General features: G+C 41.7%; 1 long non-coding RNA gene across 2 annotated transcripts in view; it reads right to left on the bottom strand.

The window, feature by feature from the left end:
• Positions 1–12,946, bottom strand: part of LOC117448874 (uncharacterized) — a 58,580-nt gene extending 45,634 nt beyond the window's left edge. The window contains exons 1-3 of one of the 2 annotated variants that reach the window (XR_004552417.1): positions 12,731–12,946; positions 9,562–9,630; positions 5,238–5,592 (exon numbers count right to left, since the gene is read on the bottom strand). This is a non-coding gene — a long non-coding RNA (uncharacterized lncRNA). Of the gene's footprint in view, positions 1–5,237; positions 5,593–9,561; positions 9,631–12,730 lie in introns of those variants that run through there. The other variant, XR_004552418.2, reaches the window with a different exon arrangement.
• Positions 12,947–13,707: the final 761 nt, after the last annotated feature.

Below are 13,707 nucleotides of genomic sequence, written 5' to 3' on the forward strand. Positions count from 1 at the left end.
GAAACATTATATCAAATATAAGCAATAGGAAATATTATATAGATAATGTCTTAAGTTAGCCAACAGACGCTGCAGAGGGAGTTTCTCTCCCACTCCCCCCTGCCTGAAACGCCTCCATTGGACTCCTTTGTTTACTTCCTGAACGTAGTGACATCACTACGGAACACTCACGCTTCTATTGGCTAGCGCTCCAACACATTGTACGTGATAGGCTAAGGGGCGGGACATCTCTAAGCGGTTGACCAATCACAACAGAGCTGGCCAGCTAACCAATCAGAGCAGACTGGGCTCTGGTTTCAGACAGAGGGTGAGAGCCAATGTGCAGAATGAATGAAATTAAAGCAAATTACTCACATTCGCAACGTCTTCCAGTAATTCTGGCTTTGTCGTTGCTTTAGCTTCGGGTTGAAAAGTTGTCGGACTTTAAGCCAATATTTCATGTTATAATGACAATAAAAAACCCTCTGATTTCTCTCACCAGTGTGTCATGCATTTCTTTATCAGACCGCCACACCTGTATTTGCTTAATCTCCCCCCAAAATATAAGTAAATACTAACTTAAAATCTAAATATATAATAATCAATGACACGGCTAGGTATAACCAATCAGAGGATATTTTATTTGTTATTAATCTCGGGTATGTCCTTGTTTTTTATCTGCAGTGGATTCAGGGCCCTTTAAACCCTGAAACTGGTGCTAGCTCGGCGTGCAGCCAGCAGGTAAGTGTTTGTTTCGTGTTAAATTTACAAGATCCCCCCCCCATGAATGATTCATGCAGAGGTGTAAATTGTTCAGCTTAGCGCTGCTCTGCCCCACCTGAGTGCTGCTCCACATCCAGAGCAGTCGGGTGTTATTAAGGTCTGACAAAACACTGCATGTCTTCAAGGGGCGGCAGCTACATTTAGATATGTCTATATGATCAGGGAAATAACATAATGATGATATTGGACATTGTGCTTCCCCTAATAACTGTGAATGGAAAATAATGCTTGAAATAGCTGTATTATTATTGCATTTATTATTAAAAAGAAAGACCTTATGGTATTATGGTGATGCGGTTAGCCTAGCTTAGCATAAAGACTATTTGGTTTGTAACATCGTGAGGAAACGTACTATATGCTAAAGTCTCTATGCAGATGACACAAAAGTAAAAACTGCTAAACGATACATTCATACACATTATTACATCTTCCATCCATCCATCTTCTCCCGCTTATCCGTGGTCGGGTCGCGGGGGTAGCAGTTCCAGCAGAGAGCTCCAAACGTTCTTTTCCCGGCGACATCAACCAGCTCTGACTGGGGGATCCCAAGGCGCTCCCAGGCCAGCGAAGAGATATAATCCCTCCACCTGGTCCTAGGTCTACCCCTTGGTCTCTTCCCAGCTGGACGTGCCTGGAACACCTCCCTAGGGAGGCGCCCAGGTGGCATCCTAACTAGGTGCCCGAACCACCTCAACTGGCTTCTTTCGACGCGAATGGCTTCTTTCGACGCGAATTACATCTTATTAAACATAAATGATACTTGTAGTAGATAAATACTTAAGTGCATCCAAATAAAGAGCATTTTCTTAAGTGTTTTTCTGTCGCTAAGGACACAGATACACCTCTTTTTAAATGTGGCCTGTCTCCTGATGCGTTTGAATGAGTTTATTTGTAATTAAATGTGCTTAATATAAGATGTTCTCTCCTTTACAGCCAACACAACACTGCGCCATAAAGTATTCTAGTTATTTGTGCTTGCTTGTTTGTAATTTCGGCTTTTTATTGAAGTTATCGTGTAAAAGTTGGCGAAAGGACTGCCGGGTAAGCAGATTAGTTGTTTACTCCAAGGTAGATGGCTTTTTCTGGGAAGCCGGTATGCGGTAATATCTTTGAGGATACATTCTGCAGTGCCGCTTTTAATGCGTCTCTTAGGTCTTTAGTGAGATGTCACACACTGAAGATGCAGCTATTGTTACAGACAATGTTTTAATTCAATTCTATATTTTTAGCTTGCAAATAAAAAGGACTTTCCTGTGTGTTGAAAAGTGGCTGCAGGTACTGGATGGTGGAAATGTAAGATGCCGCAGCAGCACACAAATAAGTACAGATATAACGGGAGGTAACCCAAAGAAGAAAATAAGTTAATAAGTAGAATAATTGTTATGTTAAATGTCTGTTTCCTTGTTTTTGTGTCTTACATTGTTTTCCTTGTGGATGTTACAAAGGAAATTGCGGAGATGCAAGAACATTTTAAGACTTGAACTGGACAATGAAGTCTTATCGTCTCGTAATAAGTAAGGTCCTAAAAAACACAATATTTGTTATCTTATCTTATTTGCAAAAGTGATCTTGTATATATTATGCAAATAAATCATATCTTATGCGTAGAAGATAAAGAATAAATCAACTTTCAGGGGTTTGTGTGCTTTGAAGAATGAGTCATATCTGAAAAGATGAAAACATCCTGAAGAAGAAAAGCTGTTTGATACTTCGAGGGCAGAACACTTCAGAGTGTCCTGATACCATCCACACTTGATATCCATCTACTGTGTGTGTGTGTGTGTGTGTGTGTGTGTGTGTGTGTGTGTGTGTGTGTGTGTGTGTGTGTGTGTGTGTGTGTGTGTGCGTGTGTGTGCCGATGTGTTTAAGTGTGTGTGTGCGTGTGCGGAGCCTGTCCCAATGGAATCTGTAAAAGACCCTAGATGATAGGGGGATGCAGTGCAGTTAAAACACAAGTGCAATGATAAATAATTAAAACAATCTCCCCAGTAATATTAATTTAAAAAGTAAAGGGAGTGTTACAATTAACTAATAATAAAATAAAGGCACACCGGGTTAGTAGGATCGTATAAAATGAAAATAAAAACCACTAAAATCAAGTTTAAAAGATTCCAGAGGGCAGGTGTTGTTTGGCTCTGTCTATTTAAAAGGGTGGCAGGTCGGTGAAGAGTTCCTCTCTTTGGTTTTCTGGACTCCAGGTAATAAAATAATTTAAAATCAATATAAATAAACAAATAAAAGCGTCCCTCCTCATGTGGCTTTAATCATTATCAGATAAAAACATACACATATATACATTAAAAATATAAAACATGTAAGAAGTAATAAAAACATAAATATGAACACCATTAAGATAGTGCTAAAAACATGCGATAAAAATGTAGCACACCAATAAAAAAAGTCCGGATGAGGATCTATAAATAATTAATAAATAAATATAAGTGCTAAAATACGTGGAGGGCGGATTAAAACAGGCTGACACACCCGCAGAGAAGGGAATTAAGAGGAGGGGAGAGACCCTGGGGCGAGAGGAGATCACACAGGTTATTAAAGTTAATAAAACATGTTTAAGTCGTGGGAGGCGGACCCATCAATTGTATTTTTCATTTAGTCCGCCCGGGTCAATGGTGCCCAGGCGATGGATCGTGCCCTCCCCGTCTCTAATTCTATATTGATGTTGTTTAATTCTGAGGCTGATCTCATTGCGCGTTTCCCCCTTGCACCTAATTGCATAGATAGCGTTTTTGTGTTAGGTGTCAAGGCCTGCCGTACATTGCTCCCCTCTCGAGAGAAGGGATTGGAAATGTGGGGGAGGCGAACGAAACCAACCTCAGAGACCAACACACGTTAGGCATGGGTTGGTTAAGGTTAGGATAAGTCTCCAGGAAATGCATGTAAGTCAATGCAATGTCCCCTGAAGTGATGTATACATGGTGTGTGTGTGTGTGTCTGTCTGTCTGTCTGTCTGTCTGTCTGTCTGTCTGTCTGTCTGTCTGTCTGTCTGTCTGTCTGTCTGTCTGTCTGTCTGTCTGTCTGTGTGTGTGTGTGTGTGTGTGTGTGTGCGTCGCTCTCACGGAGACAGAGAGTTTTAGCTGAGGGCGGCGCAGTGACCCACAGTTTATAATGTAACACTCGTGCATGATAGATGAGACACTCACACAGAATGAGCCGAGTTCAGACGCAAAGTTGTGGATGTAAAAGCTGAAAGAGGGTGAGAGTGAAGAGGGGGGAGAAAGAGAGAGGGGGAGGTAAGAAGATATGGATTTATAGAGAGGGAGGAAATGGACTGGGAGAAAGGGGAAACACAGTAAGTGGATAAAGAGTAGGAGTTTTACAAGGTTTGAGAACTGTGTTTAAAAGCAGAAAGGACGGGAGAGGGAATATATATAACTATAAGTAGGTTTATATGTTTATGAATTCAAAGGAGGAGGAAGTGAAGATGCGTCTCCTTTCCTAATGCTTGCTCATCATCACTTCCTCTTCAGCTCTACAGAACACAAGCAGAAGATGAACTGGAGGAAGACTCTGCAGTAAATCCACTTTCATCAACCGTTTTCTTCTTTAAGCTGCCATGAAAAGGTCTGGTAGTAGCTAAAGAAAAAGTGCGTCATTCACACATCTATTCTGAAACTATAATTAAATCCATCGACTGTTCAAAAAGACGTCTTAAAATAACTCTGAATAACCATAATATGTATGCAATGCATTTGTTAACGTATACATGCATCGATATGTCAGTAGGGCTGCTCGATTATGGCAAAAATCATAATCTCGATTATTTGGGTCAATAATTGATATCACGATTATTAAAAACGATTATCCGTTTACTTTGAAAACATCCATTTATTGGAAAACAATGGAACAGTATGTTTTTAAGAGTTGATTACCCTGAACTTTAAGTTTAACTCAACTGAAAAACGATTTCAAAAATCAAATCAAGCTGTTGTGTTTGTGTCCTCTGAGTTCCTGTACACTTCATTAAGTCCATTAGAAACCGTGTGACAGAGTCATCAATTCAAGTCATGATAAGGAGTCGGTGTGAACATGAACCAGACGGAAACTCAAATGAAAACAACCCTAGGTCTGAAACAGCGTATAACAATGGGAATAAAGAAACAAGTAAATCTCATATTTCATTTGAAAGATAAGGTCCAGAAAAAGTGTATAACTCCATGCTCGATTCTACGTTTCCATTACAATTGAATTTGATGATAAGTTTATAAATTAATGAAATATTATTTTAAAGATTTCTGCTTTTTCTTTGCAGGATATTAATTTAAACTCCTTAAGTTGACATGAAGGCTGTGATATGTGCACATAATAAAACAATAGCACATGTTGGCTTGTTATGTGTAGTTATAAAATATGGGTAATATTGTTTGGTTTCAAATGATGTAACATTTCATAACTTGTAAACATGTAAACAAAATAAACTCAATGTACACACAAGGTAAAAGCAAACAAAAGACTGGGAACAAAAAGCACAACAAATGTTAAATGTTCGAGATAAGAACTCCCCTTTAAAGATAATGAGGTCGGCATCAGAAGGGACTCTGGTGCCTGAAGGACAAGAAGTAAAACACAGGTTAAACCAAACTGTATTTGTAATTATTAAACGTTAAATGTGAGAATCAAAAGATGGAACAAAACTAGTTGGAAAGAGCGACATGTTGGGTCACGTGGCTACGGCCCGGAGAAAGTGACGCCAGAAGACGTTTTGATTTTGGGGGTGATGGAGTTTGGAGATGAACGATGACGATGATGTCATGAAACAGGGCTCCCTCATCGCCCGGGAAACCAGGGGGGGTTGCCACGGAGATCCCCGCATCTCTGACGGAGACGGAGAGAGTGAGGTGGACGTCGGGTTACAGAGTTAAAAAATTCACGAGTTTTCATCTGCTGCGGCACGTTAATATAGATTGTGTGTGTGTGTGTGTGTGTGTGTGTGTGTCCTATTGTTCTAGCAACATGTCTGACAACACGCCTCATAAGTAAGCAAGCCTTACTGTCTTTTCTTCCTGGAGGACAGTAAACACATCACAACAGAGGACAGTAGACGCATTAAAAGACATAACGGCATCACGATCGGACAGTGAACGCACCACTAATTGAGGTCAGTAAACGCATTTCAGACAAGGACAGTGAACGCATCACCAGAGAGAACATTAAACACATATCCAGAGGACAAAGGAAATGCATAAAAACACAGTGAAGGCATCAAAGCGGGACAGTGAACACATCACAAGAGAGGACAGTGAACACATCACAAGAGACGACAGTGAACGCATCACAAGAGAGGACAGTGAACACATCACAAGAGACGACAGTGAACGCATCACAAGAGAGGACAGTGAACACATCACAAGAGAGGACAGTGAACACATCACAAGAGACGACAGTGAACACATCACAAGAGAGGACAGTGAACACATCACAAGAGAGGACAGTGAACACATCACAAGAGACGACAGTGAACACGTCACAAGAGAGGACAGTGAACACATCACAAGAGAGGACAGTGAACACATCACAAGAGACGACAGTGAACACATCACAAGAGAGGACAGTGAACGCATCACAAGAGAGGACAGTGAACGCATCACAAGAGAGGACAGTGAACGCATCACAAGAGACGACAGTGAACGCATCACAAGAGAGGACAGTGAACGCATCACAAGAGAGGACAGTGAACACATCCCAAGAGACGACAGTGAACGCATCACAAGAGAGGACAGTGAACGCATCACAAGAGAGGACAGTGAACGCATCACAAGAGAGGACAGTGAACGCATCACAAGAGAGGACAGTGAACACATCCCAAGAGACGACAGTGAACGCATCACAAGAGAGGACAGTGAACGCATCACAAGAGAGGACAGTGAACACATCCCAAGAGACGACAGTGAACGCATCACAAGAGAGGACAGTGAACGCATCACAAGAGAGGACAGTGAACACATCCCAAGAGACGACAGTGAACGCATCACAAGAGAGGACAGTGAACGCATCACAAGAGAGGACAGTGAACGCATCACAAGAGAGGACAGTGAACGCATCACAAGAGAGGACAGTGAACGCATCACAAGAGAGGACAGTGAACGCATCACAAGAGAGGACAGTGAACGCATCACAAGAGAGGACAGTGAACGCATCCCAAGAGACAACAGTGAACGCATCACAAGAGAGGACAGTGAACGCATCACAAGAGAGGACAGTGAACACATCCCAAGAGACGACAGTGAACGCATCACAAGAGAGGACAGTGAACGCATCACAAGAGAGGACAGTGAACACATCCCAAGAGACGACAGTGAACGCATCACAAGAGAGGACAGTGAACGCATCACAAGAGAGGACAGTGAACACATCCCAAGAGACGACAGTGAACGCATCACAAGAGAGGACAGTGAACGCATCACAAGAGAGGACAGTGAACGCATCACAAGAGAGGACAGTGAACGCATCACAAGAGAGGACAGTGAACGCATCACAAGAGAGGACAGTGAACGCATCACAAGAGAGGACAGTGAACGCATCACAAGAGAGGACAGTGAACGCATCCCAAGAGACGACAGTGAACGCATCACAAGAGAGGACAGTGAACGCATCACAAGAGAGGACAGTGAACGCATCACAAGAGAGGACAGTGAACGCATCACAAGAGAGGACAGTGAACACATCCCAAGAGACGACAGTGAACGCATCACAAGAGAGGACAGTGAACGCATCACAAGAGAGGACAGTGAACACATCCCAAGAGACGACAGTGAACGCATCACAAGAGAGGACAGTGAACGCATCACAAGAGAGAACAGTGAACGCATCACAAGAGAGGACAGTGAACGCATCACAAGAGAGGACAGTGAACGCATCACAAGAGAGGACAGTGAACGCATCACAAGAGAGGACAGTGAACGCATCACAAGAGAGGACAGTGAACGCATCACAAGAGAGGACAGTGAACACATCCCAAGAGACGACAGTGAACGCATCACAAGAGAGGACAGTGAACGCATCACAAGAGAGGACAGTGAACGCATCACAAGAGAGGACAGTGAACACGGGAACATTTTTAAGAATCAAATCGGGCATAACTGGAGCAAAACAGTTTCCGCTGACGATGCCTTTACTGCTTTATGTTAAAGTGACAATCCTTAACATGTCAGTCCTGGTTTAATGCGTAACACTCGGGACAGAAAACAAACTGTTGTTGTTTTAAGTCAGGAATAATTGGCTTTTTCCATCAATTTGTGATAAACTGTTATCTGATTTTTGAACACGGCACGAGTCTGCAAACATTGAACGCATCACAGAGGAGGACAGTGAACGCATCACAAGAGAGGACAGTGAACGCATCACAGAGGGGGACAGTGAACGCATCACAAGAGAGGACAGTGAACACATCACTTTGTTGTCCTCTATTGGGTAGTTCTGTTGTTTAAAGCCGAAAAGTGTGAGCTCAGGTCAACTTTACACTCCCCGCCTTAAACAGACTTAACTTAACACACACACACACACACACACACACACACACACACACACACACACACACACACACACACACACACACACACACACACACACACACACACACACACACACACACACACACACACACACACTTAGAGTGCAGTGTTGGCCCCCAGAGGCCCCGGTGTATTGATTGGATGGTGCGTGTGTGTGTGTGTGTGTGTGTGTGTGTGTGTGTGTAATGAGAGCCGCGCTGCATTTGTTTTTAGCTTCAGAGTGGGAGGAGATGTGGCACTGCGGCAAGAAACACACACACACATTAATACACACACAACAACACAAACACATGTATAGGTCCAATCAAAGACGTCCATGTCTTTATATAGACACACACACACACGCGCGCACGCACACGCACACGCACACACACACACACACACACACACACACACACACACACACACACACACACACACACACACACACACTAGGAGTCTGTAATGAAGAAGAAACAGCTTTAGCTCTGATTACAGCCTCACTCTTATAATCATTCTTTCTTTGAGTAATATGTTCATTTATTTCCGTCTTTATTCGATTACGTTGTTCTTCTAGATCTTTCTCTGTGTGTCTGTTTGTTATCCAATCACTTCCAGGCTCTTTGTAATCACTCTACTGTTGGTCCTGTTCAGTTCATCCACAGCCTGCTGCAGACTGAAACATCTCAACACCTGTGTGACGGAGGTTCAATATTCGTGTTGCCCTGACGATCCATTGTTATTCTAATGTGTTCAAATACCTGCAGACTCTTTGCATTCCCACTCGGCCTCGGCTGGAGAAGTGCTTTCTACAAATTGGTGCTTAAACGTTTAACAATTTATTTGATTTTCGTGAAACACAAAAGGAAAAGTTTCCACGAATCCCAGTTTGAATCCACGCATTATTTCGACTTCCTTTAACGTTCCAAACAGAGCCTCGCCCTTCATGTTACTTTACAGCACAGGTGAGTGTGTGTTGTTGGCTCTATTGTTGAGTGTGTGTTCCGACATAAGAGCCTGACCACCAGGTCACATGACCCTGCTCTCCGTCTACCCCCCTCTCTTTCTTTGCTATGTGATCTGATTGGTTTTAATGAGGTTCATCGGTGCAGTGGGATCCAGTTCCCCTCCTGCTGACACTCTATGGACGCTAACAGTTACCTTTTTCTCATAAAAATTTAACATTTAAAAAATATATATATACACATTTATGTAAGTCTTAATTTGAAGGGTCAACTGATGTTTTTTCCATGTTATAACTGAGTGAGAATCCGATCTGAATGAGATGTTGTACCTTGATAACCATCCCGGGTCAGTTTCCATCCGGTCAGCAGGTCAGCGGAAACAGGCTGGACATGTTCCACTGCCGCAAACAGAAAGTGGAGAGAGTTTAAACACTTACAAATACATCTGTGGGAAGTAGTATGCGTGTGCATCTCACGAAAACACATTCAAGTAAAGAATACAAGGCCAGGGAGCCTGTCAGAGCTAAACTGCTGACTCGTGTCCGGCTCTTAAGACTCCTTCCACACCACTCTATGACTAACATGAGATGCAGGGTTATAAACGCTTTTCACAGTTTTATAAATAATAATTGTCGAGTCAAATTATCATGTAATCATTTAAAACATCAAGAATCACTTCTATCCAATGACCTCTCCCTCTCTGTCTGTGTCTGTGTCTTCCCTTGTTCCGATTAACCCAGCCACATCTTTCTTCTTGTTTTGTATCTATATCTACGCCGGGATCCGGAGTCGAGGCTGATCCTCTTGCTGTAGTCCCGTGTCCTGGATCCTCTATCCTGAGTTCTGGATTAAGTCGTGGACTTCGGGTCGTGGCTGAACCCGTCTCTGCGGTCCTGCCTGGGTCTCGTCTTGCTGCTTCCTTGATGGCTTCCACAGGATTGTAGCTGACATCCTCGTGGATTCATCTTCTCATTACAGACACATGCATTTCCTAACATTCGGTCTATATGCTGTCAAATGTATTATCTCTTGGATTTGCACACGGCACCTATTGCACGTCTGTCCGTCCTGGGAGAGGGATCCCTCCTCTGCTGCTCTCCCCGAGGTTTCTCCCATGTTCCCTTAAACTGTGGGTTTTCTCTGGAAGTTTCTCCTTGTACGATGTGAGGATCTAAGAACAGAGGGTCTAAGGACAGAGGGTCTAAGGATAGAGGGTGTCGTTTTTCTCGTACTGATATTCTGAACAATCTGTGCCGTTGTATTTTCTGTAAAGTCTCTACTGTAGGCTATTTTTATTATATGTACAGCACTTTGGCTCCACCAAAAATCGTTTATAAATGTGCTTTATAAATAAAACTTGATTTGATTTGAATGCGAGTACTACAGCAGTCCTGTTTCCATGTATGTATCTCTGCTGCATCACTACAGCAGACAGCTGGCTCCAGAACGCCCCACGCTGCTGGCTAATGAATGTTTAGTCAAACAAAACGCCCGAGGCTCCCAGCTGACGTCTGACAGCCGACACGAGTTGAATCTGAGCCAAGCCTCCGACAGACTGATCCGCAGGTAGATAAGGACGACAAGTAGACCGATGGACAGACGCACAACATCATAAAGCGTTGGCCCTGAACGCCTCGCAGACAGATCTACAGCTGGGCCGACACACACGACGCAGTCAGGCTCGTTTGATGACACCAAGATTACTGGGTCATTTCGTGAGGATGGAAACCAAAATATTTAGAGCTTTTAATGCAATAAAAGTACTAATAACACAATGTGAATACTCAGCTACAATAAAGCTCATGGATTCAACACTGTATTTAAGTAAAGGTAGTATTTAGTGAGTAGTATGTGTCCGAATAAAAGTGAAAAGTATTAATTGTGCAGTAAAATAAAGTACTTAAAGTAGGGTTATCTAAGTTATCTAAGTATCTAAGTTTGTTTAGTGCACACAAAGTAGAAGTATTGAATGTGTAGGAAAATAAAGTGAAAGTACTTAAAGTAAGATAACTGATTGTGACTAAAATGTAGTACTTAATACTTAATACTTAAATTAGAAGTGCAGTTTGTGCAGAAAATATAGGTAAAGTATTCAATGTAATCATAATGATGGTGCATTAAAATGTAGTGAAAGTATTTTAGGTAAAAGTACTGATTGTGAAGTAAAATGTATTCAAAGTACTTAAGTTAAAAGTCTTCATTGTGCATTAAAATGTTTATTTAAAATACTTAACACATACTAAAAAGTACTCAAAGTCCTTCAGTTTATCAAAAACATTCAAAATCATCCAGGGTTTTTCTGGTTTTCACTGGACAGGAATGAAAAACGGTGAAAGTAACTTAGTAGTGGAGTGAAAAGTACAATATTTACCTTTGAGGTGATGTGTACGACACACGGGAAATGGAAACAGATTGAAAAAAACTTTTGTCTATAAAATCTCCAAAAATAGTAAAGAAATGTCAGAAAGGTTCAAGCTAATGCCTTTACATTTCAATCCAAACTAATATTCAGTCTCCTGTGATATAAACAGAGAAAAGCTGACCCTATTTGAGAGTCTGAAAACAGCAGTGTCTGCAATTATACTGTAGTTTCCAAAAACATCTCGGTGGATCGACTAAACGCGTCACCCAGAGTACAAAACCTTAGTTTTTTAGGTCAGAGTTATTTAGAATTCAACTAAATATAAACATAAGTAGATGATTGATGGTGCCGCGGTCAGCCTGAGGACAGAGAGGAGTTGTATTTCCGTACAGTGAGTCCTGCAGACAGAGGATCAGGTTACAGACAACACACGGTCTGAACAGGTAGAAGGACAGGTGAGGCAACACACACATGTTGTTATTGGTCTGTGTGTCGGTACAGTACACACAAAGAGAGAGACATTCAGGAACACAGGGTCGGGTGTCTGTGGAGTTTCCACTGACACACACTCAAGATAATACAGTACAAGTAAAAGCATCACATTCAAAATCTCAATTATCAGATAAATATACTTAGAGTAACACAAGTGAAATCATTATTCTGCAGGAAAGAGGCCTCTATTTGTCAGAGGTGTGAAGTCACTAAGTAGATTTACTCTGCACTTTTGAGAGACTTGTACTTTACTTGAGTATTTCCCTTTTGTGCTTCGTTGTACTTTTACTCCACTACATTTATGTAATACCTTTAGTTACTTAACATATTTGGATTAATGATGTGAAATATAATCATATATTATTCTGAAATGGACCAATCTGCTCAATGACTACTTTTACTGTCGCTACTTTCACTATATTTTGATGATACTTTTCTACTTTTACTTGAGTAACATTTTGAATGCAGGACTTTTACTGTAACAGAGTATTCCTACACTCTGGTACTTCTACTTCTACATCTGAGTACTTTTTCCAGTGGTGTGAAAAAGTATTCATGTTCTTTACTTGAATTAAAGTAATAATAGTACCACACTGTGTTGACCCATAACCCCAGTAGACGGACAGCAGGTGTATCTGACCTACCTTTGTTATTTAAAAAGTGTTCCTCTCTTCTCAGCGGAGGTGAAGCCGTTAGTATCCGTCTCTCAGCATCTGTTTTTCGGCGGTTTTTGACGCTCCCTTCTTCATCACTGTTAGCAAGCTAACCCGGAGCTAATGCTAATAGCAACACCTGTATGCTAACGTTCACCAACGGCCCGAAGTTACCACTAACTTTTGTTTTATTATCATCACAATGAGAGTAACAGAACCCTTTTAGTATTTTGTCTTAATCATCACATTTTGTTTGACATTAAACAATATATTTGACTGGTTTTGAGAGTTTTTGTATATAACGTAGCCTACAGTAAATAGCTTCACATGCTCCAACTGTCACCTGTCCGGGTGCAGTACCACTTCTCACCATATAATTAACACTATCACTCTCAGTCACAAGCCAGGGGGCGCTATTTCACCACTTTAAACTAGAAAAACTGGGGGGGAAAGTGTTGAGGTCCTTTCTCCACGTCATTTGGTTACCTACAGACAGTGGCGAACCGTCAGGGCCCTCTAGGCCCTCTGTGAGGGCCTAAGATATTCTAAAAAATAATATTTGAAAACATTAAAAAAAAACGTTTTTTTTTTAAATATTATTTTTTATATTTTTTTGTTGTTACATTTTTCATTAGTTTTACCAAAATAACTTGATTTAATTGTATTTAAAATAATATTTCCAAAGAAATAAATCCTTCGAAACTGCCTGTTCAGTTTCTGTTGGAATGTGAAGGGTTAAATGCCGTCTGCGAGTTATGTGAAGACCGGAGGGCTTGTTGGTCCCTCTGTAGATTCACAGAGGGCCCGCCATAGTAACTCAATGAGAGAGTAATGTCAAATGACAGTACAATTGACCAATCATATCTTCCCTCTAAATGGGCGGGCTTTATTTTCGCGGACTTTATGACAGGTTCCGCCCGCTGTGAGGTCTATGCAAGTGGTCCAGTGACGCGTCCTAAAACCCGCAA

The sequence above is a fragment of the Pseudochaenichthys georgianus genome, chromosome 7 (assembly GCF_902827115.2).
Source record: "Pseudochaenichthys georgianus chromosome 7, fPseGeo1.2, whole genome shotgun sequence".
Classification (NCBI taxonomy): domain Eukaryota; kingdom Metazoa; phylum Chordata; class Actinopteri; order Perciformes; family Channichthyidae; genus Pseudochaenichthys; species Pseudochaenichthys georgianus.